Here is a 27,626-nt window from a genome sequence, read left to right on the forward strand (position 1 = left end):
ACATGTGACTTCTTAAATTGTGAGAATCACGAGACTCCTGAGCTGAACCCAGGGGGAACTGAACTATGGAAACTGGGTTCACTTTCGGAGTGGGGAACTGGTTATATTTTTGTGTAGAAAAGATAAATATGGGGATAGGTGAGCTTGCAACAGCAGCATTTAAGTTAAATGAAATCACTCAAACCAGACTGTTTGGTCTTCCCTCTCTGTTTCAATAACAATAATAACAATAATAACAATAATAACAATAACAACAATAACAATAACAATAATAATAATAATAATAATTCAGTGCTATTTTAGCAGAGGCCCTGACTAGAAATGCATTACAGGCTGCTAGTTTATCAAAATATATGTGTGTGTGTGTATATTAAATGTTAGCATTTTAAAACTTGCCTGTCCTCTGTGTGCTATTTTGTTCCAAAACCTGTAGAATAAATACAGAGAGTGAGGTGCCTGTTCAGGCTAGTGATGGAGTAATTCTGTGTTTGATTGAGCCTAATTTCTTACTGAATTAAGAAATTCATCTGTCAAAAGCTAAGAAATCTGTATACTTTTTTGAAGATGAACTGCAAATCAAATAACAATGTAGTCAGGTCACTTTGCTGAACAAGATTTTCATTTCTCCTAAGTGGTTTCGCTGAGCTGGGTGTCACTACAGGTGAGAAATTTTCATCTTGCCAGGGGATCTTTCCAGTGTATTATATCAGACAGGAATTTGTGTGGCAATAACATGAACCGTACAAGTAAGTCCTATATTTCTTTTTGCAGTGCTGTTACTTGGTAGCAAATCAGTATTGAATATACAATAACTGCAGTTAGAGGACTAACTGTCTTCTGATTTGGGTATAGGACTAAAAGCTAGAAGTCAGGGATGATGCCCTGGGCTCAGCGATTTTCTCAGAAAGCTGCCGTTGTTTTTTAGAATTTACAGCCCTGCGTTTATTTGCTTGACCACTTGCGTCTGGACTTCTTGGAGTGTGGGAGAGAATCTGGAACTGTGGGATCTAATTCTGATACCACCACCCTGTTCAGTGGATGCCAAAGGAAGGTGAAGTGTCTTAAACCTTCCTTCTTTCTGTGCATCGAGCACAGGCTGCCATGGAAGGACCTGTCTCAGGTTGGGATTGACAGCCCTGCAGCCTGAGTTCAGCATTTGTGCTGTTCCTTCCTGAAATGGAGGAAAAGTCTTCTTTCTTTTTTCATTTTTTTTTAACTGTTTGTTTGAAATAGAGCAGGAGCTTCAGCTGGTTCCACCTTCTCACTCTTTCATATAAACCAGCAGTGGTTGGGTGTCTGACCCAAAGCTTCCCAGCACGAACATCTCCCACTTTGCAGGTAACAGCTTAACCCCCTAGCTGTGGGCTGCTCAGGGAGGGCAGTCTGGATGTCCTGCCAGGCAGGAGAGGTTTTGGGTCCAGTAGGGGAGAGGGAGAAGGAGAGGGTAAGGAAGAAGAGGGACTGTAGCTTAGTGAGACATACCTGTGGAGCGGTGGGCAGCTGCTCTGAGGCAGGGAAATTGCTGAGGAAGGCATTGGGTTTGGGTCTTGTGCTCAAATGCTGCTTCCCTATTCTGCCTGATAGGCTGGTTTATAAGAGGCAGATGGTGCCTTTGGCTCTGCTTTTACCTGTTAGGGTTGCTATAGGTTTGCTCTGATTACACCACACCTACAGGATCGAGATTTTCAAGGGAAATCAGCAGAGCAATGCCTAGGAGAAGGGTCCTGGTGGGGCTGGGAGCCCCCTGACTCTGGAGCTAACCCCAGGTGTGTATAGAGGGGGCAGGCACATAAGAAAGCTTAGAAATGGGGCAGAAATGCCATCACGGATGGACTTGGGAAATCTGTGGTCTAGACATGGGCTTGGAGGCTCAGCCTACTGTCTCTGGGTGCACAAACCCAGCATGGGTGCTTCGCCTCATCTGTGGGTCTGGTCTTAACCTGAGTGTGCCTTTGCTTTTGTGCATTTAAGATTTGGAAGCTTCTATACCTAAAACATAAGAATACCAAATATGGTTTAAGCCAGAAATCATGAAGTTACTGTAAAGATACTTACGAATTTGCATAGGCCTTGGTGAAGCTCTTGTAAATAATTGCAAAAGCACTCTAGGGTCTTTCCAATGAAACATGCTATAGTCATAGTGGGCATCTAAAATACTGATTCTAATAAAAAATCCATCCTAAATTTAGATAAGTAACCTATTTTGTTAATGGTAAGAAAATAATTGCATGAACTTAATCAAAATAGCTTGAGGAATGGGAAGATACAACAAGAGTGCTGCCTGCTTTCGGAGTTGTAGTGGTGGCCACAGTGCCTGCAAACTGTATATGCATTTACATGAACTCGTGTGGCCCCTTACAGAAGCCGTCGCTTCCTTTAGGTCGGACCCAGCTGCTCCGTGAGCCCAGCGCTGTGCCAGCAGGCAGGACGGCTGCGCCCTGCTGCCAGCTCTCTGGCGCTGGGGTGCTAGATGGTCCCAGTCCCATCGCTCCTCGCCTCACTGCTGCCGAGGAGTTTTCTTCACTGAGGGCATCAAACAGCAGAAACACGAGGAGATATTTCCTCAGATCAAAAAAATAATAATAATAAACAGGAGGGAGTGGCTTTCCACCCGGTGAGAGCTGTTAGGAGGCACTTCGCAAACGTATGCAAAGACGGGGTCTGTGGTTGGGGAAGCTCAGGAGCAGGCACGGCCAGAAAGCGGAACAGTTTGGAAAATAAAAAATCAGGAAAATGTGGGACTCGCAAACAGCGTTTGCTTTCTTTTAGCTGCTTTTGTGATGTATGCTGAGACTTTCTCTTGAATTTTTACATGTGTTAGCACCTGCAGAGGCTGGCTGGAAGCTTTCCGGGTGCACCAGTGACTGGGGAGGGAAGGGTTACCTCAGGTTGAGAATAAAATACGGTATTTCTTTTTATTGCATCCTGCTGTATCAAAAATATCTTTGAATTCTTCTGGTTTCTTATTGTCTGTTTAGATCATACACAGCACCCATTGTATGTTCTAACCAGTCTTAATTCTTTGCAAATGTTCAGCCCTACAACTGCCTGTGTTTCCAGTCCCACTGTCATAAAAGCAATTGACTTCATAGGGTTATTATGCATTTGCCTAATTATTGATATTTCTCTCCACCGTATGATGCTAATTTAACTTTTACTTTTTCCATCTTGGATTTATTCCTTGTAAACTTTTTTTTTTGTCCTGGCAGCATGTTGGCTTGGGCTCCAAGTATCAAATTTAACTGTGACTGGGTCTCTATTCAAATCCAGAGTTATTTTCCATTCTTTATTTTCCTCAGTATTGACATGGGACCCAGTTCCAATAAACAGTTCGTATAGCATAGTATCTCTGACTGCATATACATTTCTGCAAGCTGGGTTTTGTTTTTTCTCCATCTCTGCCTATATTCCCATATGCAGAAATTGTATTTGTGGGATATTTAGTAATATATCTCTCATAAACCAAATTTTCCTGAGTTTATTGCTCACTGGTTGCACAATTGGTCTTTATTAAAAAAACTCCTATATTTTTTTAAACATTCTGTGCACCTCACCCTCAGTTATTTTTACTACGTGACCTTGCATAATGAAACCCCTCCAGTACCTCAGATAAATAGCAATGTGCAACTGTTCAACTTCCAGAAGGGTGTTGGGAGATTTAATGCACTAGCGTTGGGATATGCAAACAGCCCTGCTTAGCTGAAAGATAAGATGGCCCAAATAATTCAAAGATAAGGAAAGACAAAAAGGGAGGTTCTTACCAGCAACATACGGTTGTGAATTAAACAGAGTGGATTTGGGAGTTTGTTTTTAAATCTGCTACCTAGCAAATTCTGCTTGTGGCAAAACTACGGGGCTTTTTGTGTGTTTGCACAAATACATGAATACATGTGAGTATTAGAGTCATCTGAACATTTGCACTTGATATGCGCAGTAGCCATTGCTAAGGTTTGCAGGCTCTGAAATTCATGTTTTCAAGAGCTTGTGAATTCAGTGTCCAGTCTCATAAAGGTAAAATTGAGTGTTGCATGTTTAAATTTTGCATTTTGAAGGGACGTAACTGGTGGTGGAGTCCTGCGGTGGACCTCTGCACAGGGATTGGATAAAGGGGAGTGAGCATTTGAAGCTGGAGTCAAGAATTTCTTCTGAATGCTCTCACTTTCTCACTTACATCATTTACTTAATGCTTTTGAAGAAGGGAAAAAAGCCCTGGTAAAAATACAAGTCTGTTCATGAACAATTCATAAATAGAGAAGGGAGGTAATATCTTATTATATAAGTGACACCAAATAATTTGTTCCATTGAGATTTTTTTCCAGCAACATGCTTAACTCAGTCGAATTGCATTTCCTGACATTTAATGGCATGGTGAGTAATTTCTGGTATATACATTTAACCAGGAAAAACAGGAAATTCACCTCTATGGAGAAACCTAACAAAAGACCCGTGTGTTGTGACAAAGTTAAAACTGCAGTAGGAACTTTAACATATTCATTTCCTGGTTTCTTGTTATATTAATTATGCATCCTTTGCCCACCATTAATTGAAGCCCAAGGCTTTCACAACAGGTGTGTGAAGTTAGGCTCATGTCCTTGTCAGACAGGCACTCAATTAAATAGTCTGATTTTTCAGAAATGCTGGATATACTTCAGCTCTCCTTTGCTGAAAAGCTGCACTTTCAGAAATCACATTATAGGTACTGAGTTTAATTTCCCGAACGGCAGATGGTTTTAAACACTGCAACTGGAGGGGGAAAAAAAAAAAGGTTGGTAGAGGTTATTTTGTGAGAAGAGAATGTGCTGCTTTTCTTGGGTTTATTAATGCATCTGTGGTCAATGTGGTACCAGAGCTTTGTGTGTGGCTACCTTTACGTGCTTCAGAGATGGGGGAACCATGGGGGCAACAAGTTAGACAATGAAAAAGTAACTTCTTCCCTTGCCAGTTTTTGTATTTAACTGCTGTCAGGCAGCGATGCAGCGTATGAGGTGTAGCCCCTCCGAAGTGAGATTTGGTTATTGGTTTTGATTTTTATTGTGTACAACATTGTGAAAATATTTATCGTTCACCCAGTCCCTAGGCTTCGTGGCGATGGGCTACATCTGGGCCATCAGGCAGGTTATGACCAAATCCCCATGAAACATCTCCCAGATCGTTTTCTTAGGGTGTTCTCTGCACGTAGTAGCTTTGTGCATTGTAAAATCAGTGGTCCACAACAGCAGGAATGATTTGTGACTTCTGCTGTACAACCTCAAAGGACTTTCCTTTATGTGAAGGGCTGGCGTTACCCGCTGGTGTTGCTGCATACCTACGGCTTCAAAGGTCAGAATGCTACCAGGCAGACAACGAGGAACCTGTACCCAAGAATGCCTCTGTGAAATAGAGAGAAGAGGTCAAAAAACACATCCTCAGCCATCAATAGCTAAAAAAAGGCGCTCTGATTTGCTGATAGCATTCATGAAGCAGACACTGAACAGCCCTTGGCGCTGGCTGCAGCACAGAGTGCTTGGTAAAATACGATGAATTTAGTGCTCTCAGGAAATGGTACAGATACCAAGAGATTTAAGCAAAACAAAAGCTATGCTAAACAAAATTATTAAACTAAGTGGTAGAAGTTCACTTGGAACTCAGCCGTTCCTGTTTCAGGGTGGAAGTGCAAAGATTTTTAAGCACTGAGAGAGTGAAGTCCTCAAGCGGCCTTTCGATACTACTGATACTGTGGCAAGAAAGCAAGGTTGTATTTCCATCACTCTTGATAAATGTTTGAAAGGAATTGTGTAACAGAGGTGGAGTGATCCTGGATTTACTTGGTTGGTTGTTTCTTAAAAATGTGTTCTCAGCACCCCTCAAAGGATGCTGAAATGAAACTTGGGCACCTCCTTCTTGTTGAGATGTCACAGGGTAGGAATATTTAAAGAGTTGCCTTGGTTGAGCTTACCATGAGCCAAAAGATACTTTTTTCTCCCCAAGGTGTAACTCTTGAAGCCATTTCACGTTCCTCTGAAGAATGGTCAAAGACAGTGGTGGGAAATGGCAGGTCACTCCTGGTGATGCTGGGGAACCTCTCAGGTTCTTGGCTGCACGACTCACCTCAGCACTCAAAGGTGGTCAGGCGTGTGGCCAGGTCACGTGGAGAGGAGTTGCTGAGATAATTTTGGCCTTCCTTCTTAGTATGGGATACTGTCAGTGTCCAGTACCTGTGTCCAGGGGCTTTCACTCCCCAGATGTGTTTCTGCAAGAGGCCAGTGAATTGGTGGTTTTGCCCTGTAGGTGGTAGGGGCACCGTGTGAATTATGCTGCTTCTAAAAGGAGTCTCCTGTGTCTTTGTGGGCAGATACAGGGTTGCTTGGGATTTCGGAAGACTGGATGTGATCATACCTGTTTGGTAAGTCTAAGAATGGGGTGAAGATTTCCATCAAATTACTACAAAAAATTCACTGTTTTTTCTCTTTTTTTTTAAAAAAAAAAAAGTTCATCTATGCCTGTGTTGTCAAATGAAAGTTAAATTCTGTATATTTTTTAAAGTCAGAGGACTGATGTGCTAGAATCAGTAGAATGGGGTTCAGTAAAATAAAGGTGTGATTAGTAACTATAGAAAAAGCAAGCATTTGATCTGTAGAAAAGGAGTGGATCATGCAGATGGAATTGAAAGCAGTGAGTATTTTTACACAAACTGAAATGATAGACTTGAGTTATCCACACAGTGCTTGATTAAACTAATTAGAAATCCCAGCAGAATCATGATTCTTTATGTTGGTTTGTATTACTGGGAGTATTGCTTGCAGTACAGTCATCCATTTTCCCTGTCTGCAAGAATTACTAATTTTGGAGCAGCGTGATTCTTTTAAAAGGATATATAGCAGAGAAATAGTTAAGAGTGAAAACTAGAGCGACAGGTTTGAAGGTAAGAACTAGAAAAATGATCAAAACCAGGCAAGGTTCAGTGTGGAGAACAGAAGTCAAAGAGGAGACATGCAAATACCTCCTAAATCAGGAATGAGCATGCTAGGGGGCTAGGATTCAGTTGTTCATCTCAGCTAATTAATGGCAAAAGACATTATTCAACTCTTGGTCAGGGATGCTGTGGCTGTAACAAGCCACATTCATGGTGCTTTCCATGGTGTTGGCAGAGTTGTCCCCATTACACTTCTCAGCGAGTTTGGGGCAAGGAAGGAGCAGGCAGGGAAGGGGAGGGAGGCGCAATAGGAGTCAGAGCTGGGGATTTCCAGTAGCAGCGGACAGGGAGATTAGGACATGCCAAATCAGGTTTAAAATACACTTCCCAAATTCAGTTCCAGGTGACTCCTCTGTTAAGATGTGCCTTCTCCTCTAATACATGTAAAATGTCACCTCCTAAAACATGGTGATGAACAGACATTGTTGTCCATAGACCAAGTCTGTGCTGCAAGCAGTCTGAGGCAGGGTTATCATTATATCTTTTGCATTCAGCCTTGTGGACCAAAGCTAAACCTTCTGACTGCAGCACTTCAACTGGGTTGAGATGCTCTCTCTTTCCTCCTGTTCCTTTGTTCTCTTTCTCTTCTTTGTTTCAATAAAAGCTACTGCAGCATACGCGCATATCAAAAACCTGAAAGTTGTCTGGCACTTCAGATCAAGGAAGGGATTCAAATTCACTGCCTCAGGATATATGTCAAGTCACTGCGCTTATCTTGCTCTTATATTACTGACTTTCTAGTTTTCACTGGGGATAGCTTTCTGGTCTTAGCTTATTGGCGTTCAAGCCACGAGCAGGAGAAGCCAGTGGAGGATAGCACCTCCATGTGCAAATTGGACAGGGTCCCCTCCTTCCCCTGAGCTGCAAGGAGAGGGAGAAAGGAGATGGGGAGCCCTGGGAGGTAAGAGTGAAACTGGCCTAGTGTCTGTCTGGAAGCAGTAGGCTATTATTATTATTACTGTTATTATTATTATTATTATTTGTTCTACATGCTGTTATAAATGAGGGATACTGTAGATTCCTTTAAATGATGGCTGAAACCAACAGCGAGAAGAGTACAGGTCAGAGTGTGAGAGAGTGTGCTGATGCCAATGCTTCCCAAGAGTTGATTTTTCTGCACAAATGTAAGGGCATTATATGATTTCCACCATTTACTCCTGCAGTCTGCAGAATTATATTTTTAGTCTCTTTCTCAGGAATTACTCTGAAAAGTTTTTAGAGCCCCTTTGGAAAATCCAGCAAAACAGAATAATGTAGGAAACATCTAAATCCAGCCCACCTTTGGGAAGAGAAATTAATGTTCTAAAAATCCTGCTACCAACCCATCAAAACATCTTGGCTAACAAAATATTTAATCAGACATACTGCTTGCGGAGGGGATATGTGTGTCTGTGTTTACGTTGTGATTCAGGTCTGGTTGGAAGCAGAGGGCAGGCAGCTGTTTTCGACCTGGTGTGTATTTTTATATGTATATATGTAGGCTGCGGGAGATTCCACCTGTATCTGCCTGTAAGCCTGCAACATTAGCTTTTCTAAGTAGGTTTATTGTTAAGGTATGCGTATATAATTATGTGTATAAATTAATAGGAAGTATTAAAAGAAAAAGAAAACCCCATAAAAATGGTACTGAATTGAGGTTTTGTGAGATGTCATAGTATTTTTCTGTCTGTAAAAGACCAAATTCTGGATTTTGAGGGTAAAATGACACAGCACTATGCCCCAGCCTCCAAAAGTCATTCTGAAAGCAGCCGGTATCACCCCATATGGAGTTGCCAGGGCTAGGTACAGCAGTGCTGGCTTTGGGGTGGAGGCCAGCCTGGCTGCACACTGCTATGCCCATCCGTGACTTAGGGACCCCGTTAGTGTCTCTGCGTGGCCACTCATCCGAGGTGGCTTGAAGGTCTGAGCACAGCACTTCTTTGCAGAGCATCTTCTCTGTAGGTGTGCGCTCCAGCTCTGGAGGAGGCAGCACTGCAGCAGTACCAGCATCAGCTTGGGCTTCAGTGTCCGTGTGAGGTCAGCCCTGGAAGCAAGGAGATGGCTTCTTTACCCCTGAGGCGTGCGGTGCACACTCACTGCAACACCAGCATTTTTTGCATGCCGAGTGAAGATTCAGTAGATGACTTAGTAATTTGGGCTGTGAAATGAACTTTGAGGAAGCACAGCATGTCCTGGAAAATAAGCAAAGGGTTAAAAGTCTGGAGTTAGAAGTCAGGAGACTTCTGACCCTGCCACGATCTCTCTGTGAGACCCTGCACAACTCCTGTTACCTTTCTGCCTCTGTTTCTACATTTATAAATTGCTTCCTGCCCTGTGTCATATGAATCAGTTCATGCTTGGGCAGTTTTGAACGTTAAACACTCTTAAAAATGCTAAGTAGTATTATATAATAATGCCTTTTTTCCTGGTGTGGTGAAGCCAGCATCTGCTCTCTGACTAGACATCAGGAAGGAGGGCTCACTCAAATGGACCAAAGTACTTGAGGGCTTGATTGAGAAAAAGATGTGGGGGAAGAAGGAAGGAGAGGCAAGCGGTGGAGAAATACCCATTAATTGACATGTCTTAACATGGTGGAAAGCCAAATCTGACCTTAAGTGAGATAACGAGACTCAAATACAGCAGGCAAACCTAAAAGCAGTTTGTTTCAGAAGTTATGTGAAGCTTTGGTAACAGAAGCGGCAGGAGGAAGTAGATCCCAGCACCATGAGGTTCGTCAACCACTGACCTAACCAGCTGCTCTGACAAAAACGGACAGGACCTACTATGTGGAAGGTGTTCTGTGAAGTAAACGTGCACCTCCCCTAAGGAGTCAGGCATGGTTCCTAGACTTGCCAGGTCCCACCGCAGAAGAACAGCTAAATGCACCAGCAGTCCCCTGGATGTGCGGGCTGGCCCTAAGAGCTGCGTCAGGCTCTAACCTGCTAAGGGTTTGTGCCATGTGCCTTCCCCAGGAGATTCTATCGTGTCAGAGAAAAGGTAAGGTTCTCTTGGGCACGTTTTAGAAGAAAATGCTATCTGTGTTGTTGTAGGAGTAACAAAGATCACTTAAATATAATAAACAAGAAAGGATCTTGAGGCATATTTTCATCCTTTCAGTTTAAAACGGTGGGAACATCTGTTCAGAAATATGTGACCTGGACTGGCAGTGTAAGCTGAGTACATCTAGGACTGTAAACACACACACACGTCTTCTGTACATGAAAATGCAACAGTTTAAGATCCCTGACTCAAGGTGGAACGGGTTACAACAAGATAGCAACCTAGAGCCAGTAACTGAGAGAGTGGTGAATCACTGCGAAGGTCAAGGGTGAAAGGGTGAACCTGATGCAGTTAAAAAAGGGCAGTGAAGGAAGGTATTTGAAGAGACTGCTTATATTTAGGGTAACAGGCAAAGAAGAAAATGTTTAAATGTTTCCAACTCTTTTTTGCATGGGTGTCAGCCAGGCAAGAGAAGTTGAAGTTGTGGCTGTCAGGAGAGAAACTGCTGAAGGTCTAGACAGATAAAAGGAGAGGAATAAATCTGATTTTACTATTACAGGAAGAATAACAAGAAGATTCGAGGTGCAGGAAACACGCTGATACATTACTGGCCCAGTTTAACTGGAAAACTGCAGGTGAGAAAGGGAGGAGCCGGGAACCTTTTTGGTATTTAAGTGGGGCTTTGCTTTTGGTCTTGCTAAACTTTGGGCTGACAATGAGATGACAAAGATGGGAAAGCACAATAGCTCTGGAGATGAGGAAACGTGCTTGAACGTTTTATGGTTGTTGAAATAGATGAAACTTGAGATTACCTGAAGTAGCCACTGGGTTACTGTGTCTTGCTTCAGGAAATTACCGACAGGAGGAAATAGCCAGGTCTAAGTAAATAGAGCAAATGAGAGCATGAGGGAAAGTATGGGACTTCAGGCCTAAATGTAATGTGTGAGAAGCTATTTTGAAGGAAGAAAGTTTAATTTGACCCTAACCCAAACCATCTGTGCCTGTCTTTACTTTCACTACTGTTATCTCTGATCAGAGCGTACTATCACAACATTAAATTTCGGGATCCGAATCAAAAGTTCAATTAACGCTGACTTCACATTCTGTGTAATCACTGAAATTCCAGGTTTTTATCTTCACCTGTGTATACATTCTCCCTTCCCCCTCTGCAGACCCAAGCCGTGTGTGCATACCTGGCGGATTTCCATCCACAGGATTCAAATAAATTTTGGCTTGTATTGCTTTCCTTGCTGTTACTAGACACTGGTTAGGCAGAGTTTCTAAAAGGTCAGCCCTTGATGCTCTCCAGCTTCGAGAAAGAGAAGGAAATAACGCATCTTCAGCCCGGACTCAGCTGTGACAGGGGTGGCCTGAGCTGGGCAGAGTGACCCTGCTTGCATGCTGTAGTAACAAATCTGTTGCTGGAGCAATGAGCAAGAAGCTGTCTTTCCTTGTGCAGGAGACATTTTCCAGTCACAAACTTGTCACAGGCTAGCGTGGGTACCCTTTGTAGATATCACCAGCTGGTTAAAAGCTTGGAGATCTGGTGGGACATCTGGTGCTCCCCTAGACCTGATGGGACTGCAAAGAGGTACTAGTTCTAGCTCTGATTCTGTACGGCATATCTGGATAGCACAAAGAGCTTCTCTGGGCATTTTTCTGTGCTCTTTGGACTAGGAGACCAGAGTCTCAAAGCCTCTGAACACCCCTGCCACCACCTTCAGGGGTCTTCTGATATTGTGGGCATACAGAACTCCTTGCCTAATGGTGCCGTGGTAAATGAGAAAGACATTCAGTGCAAGACTGCTGACAGAGTCAGATAGGCTCTCAACCACAACCATTATGCTCATCTTGTATTGAAGTGCTACAGGCCTTGGGAAGTTCCTGGTTCAGAAAAGCTCCTGGTGCCATCTTCCTCCTGGGTAAGTCTGAAGTTTGTGAAGCCAGATGGAGCCACCTTGCTCTTCTATCTCCTGCTTGTTACATTGCCTTGGAAATACTGTAAGCAACAACCCATGCTGAAGTAACCTATGCCAAGCACTGCTTTCACAAGTGTTGACCTCCTCTGTAGTCATACTGGCATATCCTCCATCAAAAACCATTTTTCAGAGGATTGGGAAGCATAATCATTCAAAGTTGATAGCTAGAGTGCTGTCTCAATGGGTTCTCAGTTGCAGTCCTTCACCAGAGTGTCAAGCGGCTTTTCTGGGCAGATTTGTTCTCTGGCAGATAATTTAATAGGTTCATGTTTCTGCACTGTTTGGACATGTGTTCAGTAGAACATGAGGCAGATTTGCCAGTTTAACACAGCCACAGCTTGCCGTGTCACACCACCTTTTGAGAGCACGTCAGCAGGGTCATGCAGATAGAGCAGTGAAGGGGACCTCAGGTTGCTTTATATTCCCAGCTCTTGCGACTGACCCTGTTGCATGACTCTATAAAATCACTTTAGTTTCCGCTGCCGCTCTGTCCATTTGTCTTCCTCACCCATGGTGCCTGTCAGGCTTTATGCATTTGTAAAGCATCCTGCATTGCGACTGGTCTTAGTACCTTGGCCAGGACCTCGAAGTCCCTGTGACAAATAATAGTCCTCTCTGTCACCAGTCTTCGTAATTGGTAACAGGCTGAGCACATGTGAGAGAAAAAGGCTGCGCAACTTGATGCATGGCCTCTTCCTTCCCTTGCACCCCAAAACCTTCATGGTCCTGCATGTGGGGTTGTGTGTCTGGCTAATACTAAAGGTCCTGCAAGTGGGGTTGCTAATACTAAATGACGACTGTAGGATGTTAGTAAATATACTGTTTGCTTAAAGGCAGCTTAGAGGAAGGAGATAGAGAAGCCTGTAAAGCAATTTTGAAGTGGAAGAAAGCAAATGTAGGTGCAGCCCGGAAGCCATCCTCTCTTGCCTATGCCATCTTCCTCTGTCAAACATCTGCTCCGAAGGCATCAGGCCCCCTCTACTTTTCATGGGCTTTTTCTGCCCCCATGCCCTTGTGACAGCCAATTTAAAGCCTGTCCCCTGAAATTTGGCAGAAGGAGCAGAGCTGTAACTCTAAAGTGGCTAGCTCTTGCTTACTGCATCTTTGCTGCTGAAGGGCAGGGAATGTTCTTAAATTGTGGTGTGTTTTCCTATCTTATTTTGAAAGAGGTAAAACACTCTCTTACTGTGATTTGCTTTGATGAAGAGTTTTGTTTCATCCTACTCACTTCTGTGAGCTTGCTTTCTTCAGCCAAAATGCAACACACTTGGTTTTGATAAGGTTGAGCAACATGTTTGCAAAAAGCTTCTGCAGATAGAGAGGTCTCCCTGCAGCACCTTCTGGATTAAGGTATCATCATCTGCTTGTTTGTCTTCCTTTACTTTATAAGAGTGAAGGATTTTAATGTTTATGAAAGATGTTTGTTTATTTAACTTCCAAGAAATGAGCAGAGAGATGAACCAAGCACGGTCCTCGAAGAGGCCCTTGAGCAAGAATGAAAGCCCAGCCTCACAGAAGGGGCAGCAGTTTGAGATTAAAAGCTCCCACTGGGCATCACTTGTACTGTTCTCCAGCTGAACTGAGAACAGTAGCTTCAGAGTGCAAACTTCTAACACAGAGAGCGTAGTATAGCTTGCCCATTTGTTCATGCCTAATCTTTTTCCTAGTTCCCTGCTCCTGGTTTCTGATCACTTCCTGTGGTTTGGGTTTATCTGGGTACCTTTTTGTGCATCTTTCAGCCTTTCAGAACAGGGTGCAGCACCGGGAAGGTTTAGGTGCTGAAACAGCCCAGCCACTACAGTAGTTGAATGCTCTGAGATCGCGAAAGGTTTTTAGAACTGTTTGCTTCATTCAAAGTCCAAGGAAATCAATTGGAAGATTTAACTGATGTTTGTTCAGGCACTCTGACAACAACCGTTTTTCCCCCCATCGTTTCCCCTTCTGTCAGTTCTGTCTGGAACATGGGGCTCTGTCCCCACGTAACACCAACTGCAATAAATAAGTGGAGAAACTATTCACACTTCACACGTGAGAATGTGCCCTCATTTTACAGCCCATCTATCAAACATACACATACTCCAGCTCGAGTATGAATGCAGACCAGGAGGATTTATGATCCCAACTCCCTGAACACAGTTTTAATAAGTGCTACTACAAATATTGCAATAATATAATACATCTTAATGTGTTGGAATGCAGTCCTTGGGGGTCTGTGGGCACTTAAAAAACCCAGCCCAAATAACTAAAGCCAATGCTTTAATAAAGCAGCTAGAAAGCCTTGGACTGAGAGCATCTAACAGCACTTGAACTCAGAATTCAGACAGAAATGGTTTGTTGATTTAGGGTTCTAGAGAAGCTGTTCACAGGTGGACAAATGTGTATGGAGGCAGAAGCTGTTCCAGCCACGCACAAGGTAAAGGGATACAGAAGTTTTGGCAGAAATGATGTGGTTCCCCTTTATCATTTGCCATTTTCAAGTGTAAAGTTCTGTTGAACGAAGCAGTTACAAGTAGATGGAGAGCACATCTATAAGAGATGCAGTTATGTTTTATTGATTTTTGTCTTAGTGAATAGATGAAACAGAGAACATGAACAAAGTGTTTAGCAAAGACGATTCTTAAGTGTTGTGCAGGAAGAGCTCCTAGAGCCTCGTAAGCTGCTGCGGTCCCCACAGCTGAGCACCACTCGCTAACCAGTGTCCTGAAGGGAGGCTTGGAAAGCTGCTGGCCGTGTCAGGTCTTCATCTGGTGGTAGCATTGCCTTATTTACGTGGCACTGAGAAGAAGCTTGGCTTATTAGTCTACGAGGCTGTGGTGCTTCTAAACCCAAGGTATTATAGCTGAGAAGTGCATCCATGCATCACACAGATGAACAGTTTGGATAGAAAGCACCCTCTTGGGAATCGCTGCTCTGTCGTATGGCAAAGGCATGCCTGCTCTGTGGCACCAGCTAAACACAAGACTCAGAGGCTCAAGACTCTGGGTCTCCAGTTCATCTTCATCAGTAAAAGGAAGATGAAAACAGGTTTCTAGGGTCCTCAGGGCTGAGTGGGGACACCTCTGAGCAAGTCAGGAAGTAGACGTTTTGACTTGTGGTATTAAAGCATTTGTGCTTGTCTCAAATTGGTACTGAAAGATCTTAGAAGCAGTAGAACAAAAACTATGAAATACCAGACTGAAAACGTTTTAGAGAGGTTGCTGAGACGTTTTATTTTGGTAACCAAAACATTGCACTAGATACTGATTAATATTTCCAAAAATATAAGTAATAAGGAAATGGAACTGAAACAGTTAATGAAAGAACTGAAATCGTATATTGCATTTGGATTTAAATTGGTATTTCAAATTTTGAATTGCTTCAAATTTCCTCTGTCCCCACCCCCACCAAAACTTACATTACTGTTAGTGAGAAAGAAGTTTCCAGTGGAAAACTGATGAACTGCGGTTGCATCCCTTAAATTTAGGCTCTTGAGTGATGGGATTGTAAACTGTCCCATCATGGCTTTCCCTCCGAGCTCCCCCACACCTTAGGAAAGATGTTCTGTTAAAAAGGAGGAGGTGGTAAAATGTCATTCCTGTTGGGAAGACTGTTAAAACTCTAAGACACTTTTACAGGACTTTGAAGAGATTCAGTTAATATTATTTTGTCCCATACTTGAAAGCATGAATACACAGAAGTTGGTCAAACAGACAGTAACCTCTGTTCATGTGTCAGGGAACACCAGAGGGCTATAAAGTTGCACAGTGTGGAAAATTCAATTCTAGCAGAAATTACATGGGTATAGTCGGCAACACCAGTGAGATTGGACACTCACCAAAATATTAGAAAAACAAGTGACCGCAAACCACAGAGAATTCTCAGACCCACAGCACACCAAAAACGCTGTGAAGCAGAATTTATTAAAGCCATACGCTTTTGGATATGAATAAAGTGCACAACTATTTTGAAGGCCTTTTAGTACATTTAGCTTTTTATAGGAAATCAGGCCAAACAAGCCTACATTGGGCTTGCCTGAACACATCCTGACGACGTAGGTTTACATCTCCCTGCAGTGTCACTGGGTGTTTTAGCAAAGACACCAACTGAATGGAGCAGAGAAGCTCCACAGAAGTCAGTAAGGTCTGGAGAAGTGGGAGAGGTGCTAAGGTAAGAAAGGATGCTCTGGTGTTACACATACTCACGTTTACTTGTTGCAAGCTAGGCTCTGTGACTAGTCATGTGTTTTTCCTGGTGTTGAGGGGCATTCGTGTGCACCAACTGCTCAGCAGCAGGAAAGGTCTCCTGCACTGCTGCCCTCACTGCCAAGCATCAGCGTCCTGTCCAGAGTGAATTGTTTGAGAGGAGCAACTCTCTGCTCTGGCCTCTGCTCCTCACTGCTCTCTCCTGATGAGACCCAGGCTCATTTCATTTTCCTTTCACTCGTCGCACGCCCACTTGCCTCAGCACTCTGCCAGCGGTACGTGATGTGCTGCACCGTGGCTGCTGGTTGCAGCGGGGCTCCGAGCCGTGCTGTTGTCTTGGCTTTGTGTGTAGGATCTCAGCCTCTCGCTCGCTCTCCCCCCAGCGTGTTTTCAGATGCTATGGTCTGAAGTAGCAGCCATGGCTTCCAGATTTGGAGCGAGGAGATTGGAATCATGTGTGTGTGCCTGGCTGGGAGAAAAGGCTGTGCTTTGTATGCCACTGAGCACAGCCCTCCCTGGCTCCTGGCGAACAGGCAGCAAGAAGCGCAGACTCCCTTCCATTGGAAAAGTGCCTCACTGCAAATGAGCAATGGCTAAAGATGTCCGCACTTAACGAAGTACCTCAACGTGCATATTCCAACCAGGGCTATTTGGAGTATCGGAGTAATGCCAGATATGGTCCAGCTCATCCCCAAAGCGATGTGCCTGTTCCTAAGAGAAAGGATCAGGGTTGCGGTATTGCAAAGCTTCCCTGTCCTTCCGTATGAACGTGCTGCACCGGGTGTCAGGGGAAAGGGAGGACATTTTAAAAAGGCATTGTTGGAGGCACTTTTTAAAGAGGCCTCAAACCTGTCTATGCAGTCAGGGTGGGATGATGGAGAGCTGTGTGGGTAGTGCAGTGCTGCATAGCCTTGCCTTTATTAACTTGTTAACCACTGTAAAATCCAGCTCAGCATGGTGGGTGTGACAAAAGGCACAGGAATCACACATTCTGTGGCTTGTGTTGTGGGTCATCTCAGCTCAATGATCATAACGTGCTTTCCTGGTCTATAATTTCTAATTCTGCAACTGCTACATCTTGTGGCCACAGAGTTTTGCTAAGGCTTCTCGATAATAAGTTATGGGCTGTCCCAGGGCCTTGCTCATAATGTTGCTACCTCATAGCCTGATAGCCATTGCCATGGTTGTGTCGGTGTTTCAGTCAAGAATCCACTTGTTTAGAGTTTTATAAAACTGGAAGAAAAATTCACTGAGGTTAAAGGTGGCAAACGAAACTTGGGGAATTTAATTTTTATGTCTTCTTATGCTTGAGGTATGCTTAATGCTTATTAGAATCATCTGCAGCCTATTTAAGCGAGGGTTTCTCTGCTTATCCCAGTTTTTTATTCTGGGTGGTGTCTGCAGAAGGAGGATGATTAAGTAGTAGAAACTGGGAAAGCAGTATCTTGGTTTGGGTGTGCTGAAAAAGATTTTCCAAGTACAGGCACTGGGCCAAGTGATATTGCATGAGTTTTGATTTCAGTGCTCTGTGTCTGCCTAGGATAAGTGAAAGGCATGTCTTAAGCACTTCTAAATAAATAAATGTCATTTAGGTATGCTGTTGCCACCCTCAAAAAACTTTCCAGTGCTTCACTTTGCAATTAGATGTTATCTAAACTTCCCTGCACTTAATATAGAGAATACTTAAGCAACCTGTGAATAATGAAGTATCGTTATTTGCCTCAGGCAATTGAAAAAAAAAAGTTAGAGGTGGCTGTTGTAGTACAACGGCTGCTATATCTTAATGAAATAAATTGTCATTATTACAAGCCTTTGCTGAGGTCAGGGAGCAGATACTTCCACTCCTGAGCATACAAGATCAGGAGTTTCAAAAATGAATCATAAGATTGATTTTAAAATAGTGGCATTTAAAAAAGAATGTATTTTCTTTGTGTTGGATACTGTGTTTGGAGCCCTTAGATACCACGTTTTCAGGACTTTTCTGCATTTACCAGGACTAGAAACTTCTTTTGAAATTAAAACTGAGATCCTCATGTAACAAAATAACCTCGGGAGTCACGGCTTTCTGGAGAACCTCACGCATCTCAGTAGTCTCTCAGTGATCTGCAGCAGCGGTCAGAAGCACTCAGGACCTCAAAATCCTTTCAGTCCGTGAAAAGCCTGTCAGTGGCTCCATGCAGTAAGTAAATCCATCAGCCTCGTCTGTGGAGAGATGGCATGACACGAGGGTGCCTACAAGTGATCAAACAGCTTTGTCCTCTCTGCTGCTGCCCTGTGGGTGAGGGATGGTTCAGCGAGGTGTGGAGGTGTGTTAGCAGCAACACGAGGTACCCAGCACAGGCACAGCAGATATATGGCATCAGGCATACTCTGTGTTTTCTGTGAAGGGATGAAGAAGAGACTGGGCTTGGAGGGAGGCAGCAAGCACTCCCCCTGTCAGTGCAGATGGAGCTTTTGGAGCTCAACAAATAGTTGCTTAGCTCCAGTAGTTTAGTCTGGACTGTGTTCTTCACTGCATGTTCTGGTTAGTTAAACCACATTGGAAACAAGTTTTTTCCCTCAGCATGGCAATGGAGAGTGGAAACCACTGATTTATTATCCCATCTCCTCATCCCTACAAGATGGCTTGATTATAAGAAGCCATAACAATTAGTCTTCCTAAATCCCCATAGCCCGTACAAGTATCAGTGTTCCTACAGGCTACCATCTAACTTGACAACATGTTTGCTCAAGTGAAATAGACCTAATTTCATATTTGTGAAATGGAAGAGGTTACATATTGTAAAAAGAAATGAACGTGGCAATGACAAACAGGTTCATGAGTACATTTATTTCCTGAACTGGTAGGTGTCTGCCAACGGCTGTTGTACTTAATCATTCCTCTTTTGATTCTGACCTCATCTGATGGTGGGAGTTGTTCCATCAGTATCTCATATACCTGCTTCTCTGAGTGTCTGGGCATGCTTCTTGTCGTCGTGAGTGTCACCAGATGATACCTGACTGATCTTTTTGAGAGTGTGGCTGCATGGCAGATGCCCAACCGAAGTTACCTTGAAAGCTGTTGATAAAAAGGGAATGCGTGCTGCTCCTACTGATTTGGTAAGGAGGTTGTCCTCCATAGGGAGGACAGAGTGAACATTTGGGCTGGTGCCCAAAAAATAAAAAGACAGGCAAGGCTTTCCTTGGAAAGCAGGGTATGGCTTATTAGAAGCGTAGGCTTTCCTTCAGTTCCTCTAGTTTGGCTAACCTTTTAGGGCTCCCTATCAAAAAGCCAAAGATATGTTGAGGCAAGTTTCATGGGGAATATATCAACAAAATGTTGAGCTTTCAGAACACTGAAAAATAAATTGAGGGCTTGTAAATTACACAGAATGAATTATAGTATACTGGAAATGTCAGGAAACCACATTGTTTTCATTATGTTTTTGTTACAGGATCCTCAAGTTTTCCCAATCAACAGCTAACCTTCAGAACCATTTTATTACCTACATATAAATTCTGGATTGCTTCTATGCAATTCCAATCTGGAAACTACTTACGATATCTAGGCGAAAAACTGTTGAAAAATTTGAAGTTTTATGAAGAGTGAATACTCAGTACTTCTCTCTCCACCCTGGCCCATGTACTTTTGTATTTGGGATTTCTGTCTCAACATGGTTGAGGTGGAACTGCTGTCAGTTTGTACTATGGTAGAGCCATGATAGCCTGGTTACAAGAACAAGTTAGGGCACCATCAGATTTTTGGAACCTACAGCCCAAGCCCAGCCTATGGGGCTCCCTCAAGGGTAAGGTCAGAAAGACTTGAGAAAAAGGTTTGTTTTGAGCTCAATCTTCTGACACCTACGCAGCCTGAGATACTCAAAACCACACAGTTTAGGGGTATCTCATACTCTGCTTGTGCTCAAACACTTGACAACGTGAAAGTTGCCAGGAGAGAGCTCCAGCACTGATGTTTATGGTCCCAAGTCCAAGCATTTGGGTAGGGCTATGGAGAACTCTCCTGGGGAAGTTGCATCAAGGTGATGGATTGAGACGTAGAGATTAGGCAAAACAGGATGCTTGAAATCTAGCCTAGTAAAGGCCAGACAGGATTTGAACTTTAAACAAATGGTTCTCGTTTTCTCTCAGTAACTTAAATTTACACATAATCTGGACAGAGTCAGAAATATCTTCCTGAAATATTCTTCCTTTTGGCAGGGTGCTGTCTTCTGAACCTTGTTTTCTTCTTTACATCTTCAGAAACATGATCTGGGAGGGAAGACTTGTAACCGAAGTTCTCCACTGCTGGTATTAATAACAAAAAGCCCGACGCGTAGCCTCTCCAACTTCCATCCGCCTCTGACAGGATCAGGCCCTAACACGGCTTAGAGACAGATGTTCTAGGAAGTCTCAAGTTGCTTAATATTATTTGTTCACACATCCCAGCTGATGCTAAATCTTGTTAGAGAGGTGTTAAATGTCTGAAGACGACAGAGGCACTATCCATTCCCAGAATGAGTCACCAGGATGGGAGAGCTGAGTCCAACTATTACCACCCGCCAGGGCTTCTGAGACTTCCCCCCATGACTCCCCCTTTCTTCATTTTAATGGAGATATTAATTCCATTCCCATGAATTGGAACTTGGACACAATCCTTGATTTTCTTATGACATATTAATAGCAAAATTGGAAAGGCACGGGATTAAAAACAAAATCTGGTGCATAGTCATAAATGTATAGAACAAAACTCTTAATTTTTCTGAAAGGGAGAGAGAGAGTTTATTTGCTAATTTAAAAAAAAAAAGTCTCTGAAAAGGATATGACAACTCCTTGCACACAAAGAAGCGGTTCTGCGTGGAGAGCTTAAGACACTTTCCGAACTGCATGTACCTTCCCTGAGGAAAGGGTACCGAATTTGTTTATTCTCCTCACTTTGCAGATGGGGAGGCAGAAGCACAGAGGCGAAGAAACTTGTCCATTGTCAGCTGCGGCCAGGCATAAGGCCAAGCAGTCCTGATTTCGAGGCTCTGCTTTAACCCAGCAAATAGACTCTGGTTCTTCCTCCCTCCCTCTCTCCCTCGGCAGTGTCCGTAGCGGTTCTGCCACCTCACCTCCATGCAACCTCCTTCTTGGGTCTACAGATGTGGCCAAAAGTCCCTGTGGTGCTGTGCATGAGGAGCAGTACACTGTATGGCTTCCTGGTGCAGAAACTAACAGGGAAATGCCGTTCTCCCCTGCCTCAGCCGTGCACACACATGGTGCACAGCCCCACTGAAACCCATTTAATGTGTTTACTATGCATCATCCATGACTTATAGGTTGGATGCAGGAAAAGAAAAACAAAACATCACTGTAAAACAAACTATGATTTCAGAGAGTTGCTGAAAACGAAAAGCAGGAACAGGCACCAGGGATCTTTCAACAAATGTAATTTAAAGAGCTCACTTTCAGCTCTCTGGGCACTTTGACAAGCATTTAGTGGGATTCAAGCAACTACTGAGTAGTAACGGGCAGCTGTCTGTGCAGCAGGGCCGTGTTGGGGCGGGAGGGAGCAGGGCTGAGCCATGGGGCCTGTGGGGACCCCGGGCCGCAGCGCATATGTCTGGCCGCCTGCTGTGGCTTTCATGAGCTGGGGAAGCGAATGCCCCCCTCAGTGACGGGTCTGATAGCAAAGCTGCCCTCGGTGAGCCAACAGCACGCAGCTTCTAAGGCCAGGGAGGACACTGAGGGGTGGGCTGATGGTCCAGGCAGCTAAGTGCTGGAGAAAGTGGAGTCAGGGAGGCAGAGGCTGGCTGACAGGACTTGGCAAGGGCTGAGGTTTGCCCAGAGCTGTGAGATTGTCGGCTGCTCCTTCCTTCCAGGAAGGCTGCTCTTTTCTCCCTGAAAACTGTCAGTGAAGGTGAAAACTGTCCGACCCACATCCTTACGTGCCATTTCTGCAGAGCCAGTGGTTATGCTGGGCCAGCCTTCCTTCTCTGTTTGAGTCCTCCCAGCATCAACAGGGGAGATCTTTCCTTTTGTAGGCTCTGCGTGGCCTGTGTTCCCACTTACCTCAATAAATAGCCCTTCAAATCCAGCATTGAATACAAATATAGTTAGCTCTGATGGGCCAAAGCAGGGTCATCTATAGAAGGTTAACCAGAATTATGTCTGGCTTTTAGTATCTTGGAGGATGGAGACTCCACAGCTTCTCTGTGCAGCCTGTTCCAGTGCTCAGTCGCCCTCCCTTTTTCAGGTGCTGCCAGGTACATCTGTTTTTTCCACAGTGTGAGCTGTGTGAATTTTGTAGGTTTTCTTGGGACTGAGTACTTTGGTGGCACAGGGACCGTCCCTCTTTATGTCTTGATAGCTGATATCCCCCTCACCCTCATCTCTGCTCCGCCAAATCCGTGTTGTGCATTTTTGGCCCACCTGGGGGTAGAATGGACAGCACTAAATATTGTTACAGTATAATTATACACTTATACAAGATATGTGATTGTGATATGCACATGGGATATATATGATTTTTTATGTATTTTTTTCTTCCTATAGAGATTTGACATGGCACATTCAGACAGCAGTGGCTTTTGACTGGCTATACTTAGTTCTCCCACCTGCTTTTAATGTTTGTGTCATAAACAAGCCTGAAGTTTTTGCCAAAGATTATTTACGTCTCCTAATGGTTCCGAATTTTCTTAGGTGAAAACTGTTCTCCTTCATTATCTGAGTAGTAGGAGAACCAGATGGTGTTGGGTGATAATCAAGATCCTGAGCAAGTAAACTTTGTCAACAAAGAGATCAAATGGTTTATGCCACTGGCTGAACGAGGCCATTTCCTAGTAAACTGACGCTCGCCTTCCTCTTTCTGTTGTGCTTAGAAGTGGGCTTGGTGGTGTAAATCTCACTGCAGAGCCCAGCCACCCCATGCTTGGCTCCACCTTGCCCCTCCGGCCGCTGGTACGGAGCAGCTTCCCATGCCTGCCTCTCCAAGGCAGGAAGCACCCCCCCACACCGATCCACTCCCTGAGTTATTTCCCGAGATAGGGATCCTTCCCACCATTTGGGAGGAGCTACGGCTTTTAGGAATGGGCCGGGAGTGCCAAAAACCGCCCACTCAGCCAGCCGGCAGGAGAGCTCGGCCGCATCGCCTCCAAGCGCCGTTGGGGTGGGCAGGCGGGAGGGTTTAGCCTTTTGTGCCGGCACTGCGATCGGATGATGAGACACGGCCTCCTGGGGTATCGGCCAGCTGAGGTCAGTGCCTTGCAAATAAAGGGAAAAAAAAAAAAAGATTTCTGTGAGCCAAACCCAAGCTTGGCTCAGTCTGAATTTGACTCCATCTCTGCGTGGGACACAGCCTCGCCAGGCCAAGTGGTGTAACAGTGGGATGTTGCTAAGAGGTAGTCCTTGCCTTGCTGTGTTGCCTTTGCATTTCTCTGGTTGTACCCTGGCATCACCCCCTGGGTCCAAGGGAATCCTCATTCAGAAGCTGCAACACGGACAGGTAGAGTGGGCGTAGGTTAAATGATGTTTGGCAGCTTTTTTCCTGACGTGGCTTGTAAAGCAGCTTGCCACTACTGCTGCTTTTGTACTGCTTTCTACCAGGCAAAGGCCTGTCCACTTTGCATTTGAAAATAAATGCCCATGGGTGATGGAAACGAAGATGTTGGGCACCAAGCACGCTGGGCAGGAGAGCTCTTCTGGGCTCCTATCTCTGGTACCGACGCAGGCAAGTGGAGCCAGTTTTACCCAAAGGCAGATCACCTGTATCCGTGTCCAAGAAAGAACTTAGTTTTTAGCCCTTGCTTTTGACGCTTCTGATTCAAAGGAGCTATATACTTCTGAGAACGTGCTGAGCAGATGAGGAGTGTTTTAATGACCCAGAGAATGAGATAAAATTGGCACAAATACCTTGTTCAAAACTTGGTGTGAACTTGGGCCTGGCCAGAAGTACCCGGACTGTAGTCTTGAGGCTGCTGTGCAGCTGAAGTGTTGTTTTTTTTCCGACAAGGAGGATCAAAATCAGAACATTTTGGGGGACATTACCAGGAGAAGCATGGGCAACATGCACAGGATCATTTAGTTAGTACCAAAGCTGTGCAGAAGAGACTTGGAGTGATTCAGAAGACAAACTGAGCTCCTAGCCCATGAAAATAGGTACGGGCATGGCTCTCCTAGATACATAAATTAACTCAGTGAGAGAATACATGCCATGGGGATTGGATGCATGTATGTGCATACATCAAGATATTTAAAGAGACACAACAGATTTTCACTGTATGCAGCATACTGCATGTTGATTATCATTAAAGTGTCATCTCCTGAAAATAATGCTTGCGTGGGACGTTCTGAAAATACATTAAAGTTTATAGCCATATATTAGATTGAATATGTTAAATATTTTTCCTTTGTAGGACATGAGGTAATCAGTGTCAGATTTGTAAGTTTTCCATTGTTTGATTCATTTAAATAATCATCAGCATATATTGATTTTATGTATGTAAGGTTTGCAGTAACATTTCTTACATTGGCTAAGAAATAAGCTCTGCAAATATTCATTGAATTCAAAATCCAAGATACACCAGGGTAGTTTATAAAAAAAAAAGAATAAATGAAATAATTCAATTTAATTTCAGGTATCAAAAACATCAAACTCCTCCCCCACCATCTGTAAGCCAAAATCTCTTTGCATATGGAATTTTAATGGTGGATAAGTACAGGTACTGAATAACTCTGAAAAAAGTGTAACATGAAAAAAAAAGGAAAAAAAGTTTGAAATGTTTGCTGTGAGTTATTGCTTTGTTACTTCACCTGCTTTGTCATGTTTGGTAATGTTACCTCTAGTGCTCACTCCAGCTTTAGCACGAGTGCTTAGATCAAGTAATGAAGTGGAGGATGCAGGTTGTTTGAAAAAGTGTCTTTCTTTTACCGTGAAAGAGGAAATCAGCTCTGAGGTGATTTCTGTACATTGCAAAGTTGGCTTTGGTTTCCTCTTTAAGAAGGAAGGAGACCCATTAGTGATAGCCCAAAGAAAAATCATGGATGTTCAGAGGCCTGGAAAGCATGATCTCCTGAGGAAAGATGGAAAGGTTTGGGTTTGTTTAGTCTAAAGAGAAGTCTGGGAGAGGAAGAGGATAACAGCCTTGAAGTATATTAAGAGTTGCTCCAGAAGAGGACGGAGTTAAAGAACTGTCTATGTCCTCTGTGGGCAGTGCAAGAAGTGGTGGCTTCCACTGAGACAAGTGCAGATTTTTGGTTATGGCCTGGGAGGAGGCAGCAGCACTGGCGACGCTGAAGAGCTGGGGTGGAGGTGGTGGGATTACGTTTTAGGAACAGGCTGGAGAAATGTTAGGGGTTATGTGGGTACTCCTGTTCCTGCTTCAGTCACAATCCCTCTGGTTCAACTATATGACCTCTTAACATCCTGTTCTTAAAAAAAACATTCCTTTTTTAAAATCCTGATTTTTTAAAATTCTGGTAGGGAATTAAGAGGGGAATGTACCCATAGAAATCCTTACCTGTGAGTTGCACAGCATTACGATCTCATGCATCTGCTCCCTATTTTAAGGTTTTTGGCCCTGAACATACCCTGGACACAAAGATAAAAACTGTAAATGTGATCTATAAGGCTGTACTAGTCATTGACATTCAGGCACTGTTAAATACGGATTAAAGCAGGTGAAGATGGGAACAGTAAGCAGAATGGAGGTGGAAGGGGCAGAAGCCTGTCTGGGAAGAAAGGTTAGGAGGAGTGAAACGGTGCTGATGTCTTCTCTGGGGGAGTAAGAAAGATCGATTTTCTGCAGAATGCACAGTAACAGGGAGAGCAGAAGGAGTGCAGCCAGGAAGGGCAGGGAGGAAGGTGTGACATTAGGGTGAGTGAGAGAGAACAGAGACACAGGCCTGGCTGTCAGTAGCAGTGGAGGAAAGGGGTCCACTTTTGTTACATTAACTGGAAAAGACCGGAGCAGAGCGAGAGACAGAATGTAAGGAAGAAAGGAGGAATCCAAGGAAGCACAAAGACTGGAGGAGAGATTAACATAAACTGCCATGGAGAGGGGGTAACTAGAGAGAACAAAGGAGATATTTTGTGTTCACCGTGTTTATGGAAGTGTTGGGACTTCCAAGAGCATACGTCAGTAGCCAGAGAGCTATATGAGTATTAACAGAGTGGGAGAGTTGACAAGATGAGATGCCCGTGCACACAGGCATGTGATTGTTTGTTTTAACTAAAATGTAGAGAAATACTTTTCATGAGCTAATTCTAACCCAAGTCTGCTTTTGCATTAACGCTGTGTCTTGTAGCACACGGTCAGATATTGGCTGTGCCAGACCAAGCAAAGGGACTGTGCTGTCTGTTAATTAATTATTTTCCCCCTGCGTTCATTGATGGATTTCAGAAGATTTATAACGTACCTTTTACCCGTGGCCCGAAGTTCAGCTTGCTAAGGAAACATGAGCCCGCAGAGTAATGGAATCCGCAGCCTAACCCCAACAAAGCGTTTGTTTATAAATAGGAAGAGAATAGCCTAATAACAAGAGGCAGATGTTGAACATCTTGATTCATTTCGAATGTACTCGGTCTAACTCAATGAGCCCAAAGGCAGGCAGCAGTGGACAAGCACAGCTTTATTTTTATCCTAGTGGGTCACATTAAAATATATGTTGTGTTTTCTGCAGCTTGCGAGCTGACTTCGGAACAGTTTGAACAAATTTTGGAGAGAAACTTCCAGGATCGATTGTTAAACCTATTTAATCATATCCTGATTTTCATGATTATTGTTTGTTTAATATTTTAAACTTTCTGCGTATTAAAATCCTCTGGAGTGCCTTGGGGTTTGTTAGTTTGTTGATTATATTACACATAGTTTCTCCACCACCATCCCTATTAAAGGCAGTGTTACAACATCATAAATAGTTGAATTTTTATATTGTCAGTGGTTTTGGTGACGGCAATTTAAAAATATTCCTAAGTGTTCTTTTTCTGCTTGGCCATGTGTACTCTTTCAGTGCTGTTCGTACACAAATAAACAATTGGGATAATGCTGTAAAGTTATTTTTGAACTGCTGCCTGAGCTTGAAAAAGCTCAATGCACAAAGCTCACCGAGGTGGATGGAAACTTTCCAAGATATTTCAGTGAGCTTTGGATCAGGCTGCTGAGCACAGTGCCATTTTCAAAGCCCTTTATATATATTTTTTAACATATTGTAATGGGCAATGTTTACTGAACTTATCTAAGGTTTCCAGTGATTAATATACATTAGCTTCAACGTGTTTTGACTGGCTGATGATTAGGTATCACAGGGCAGTTTCTTAGTTTTTGTTTTTTTTTTTTTTATTCTGCACTTCACAGCCATTACACAACACTGCTCCAGCTGTCCCAGCGTCCAGATGTTGGCTGTAAAGCTCTCTGAATTTAATATCGCATGCAATCCCCCCTTTTTTATTATTATTTTTCCCCAAACTGGTTGAAGCTGCAACGTCTGTGTTAGTTCTGTTTTCTTACAAGGACTGTTTTGAGGCACCTATTACTCCAATGTGGTTTGGAAGGAGCTCAGATTTCATCAAAACCTGTA

At 43.7% G+C, this 27,626-nt stretch overlaps 1 long non-coding RNA gene across 7 annotated transcripts in view; it reads left to right on the plus strand.

Moving 5' to 3' along the window:
* The window catches only part of LOC308190622, a 74,065-nt gene that overhangs the window by 42,491 nt on the left and 3,948 nt on the right, over positions 1-27,626 (plus strand). Inside the window, exons 4-7 of one of the 7 annotated variants that reach the window (XR_013947372.1) lie at positions 6,332-6,382; positions 10,491-10,566; positions 18,086-18,270; positions 20,289-21,545. This is a non-coding gene — a long non-coding RNA (uncharacterized lncRNA). Of the gene's footprint in view, positions 1-6,331; positions 6,383-10,490; positions 10,567-18,085; positions 18,271-20,288; positions 21,546-27,626 lie in introns of those variants that run through there. The other 6 variants (XR_013947373.1, XR_013947374.1, XR_013947375.1 and 3 more) reach the window with 6 other exon arrangements.

Source organism: Anser brachyrhynchus, assembly GCF_964034855.1.
Source record: "Anser brachyrhynchus genome assembly, chromosome: 2".
Taxonomy (NCBI): Eukaryota; Metazoa; Chordata; class Aves; order Anseriformes; family Anatidae; genus Anser; species Anser brachyrhynchus.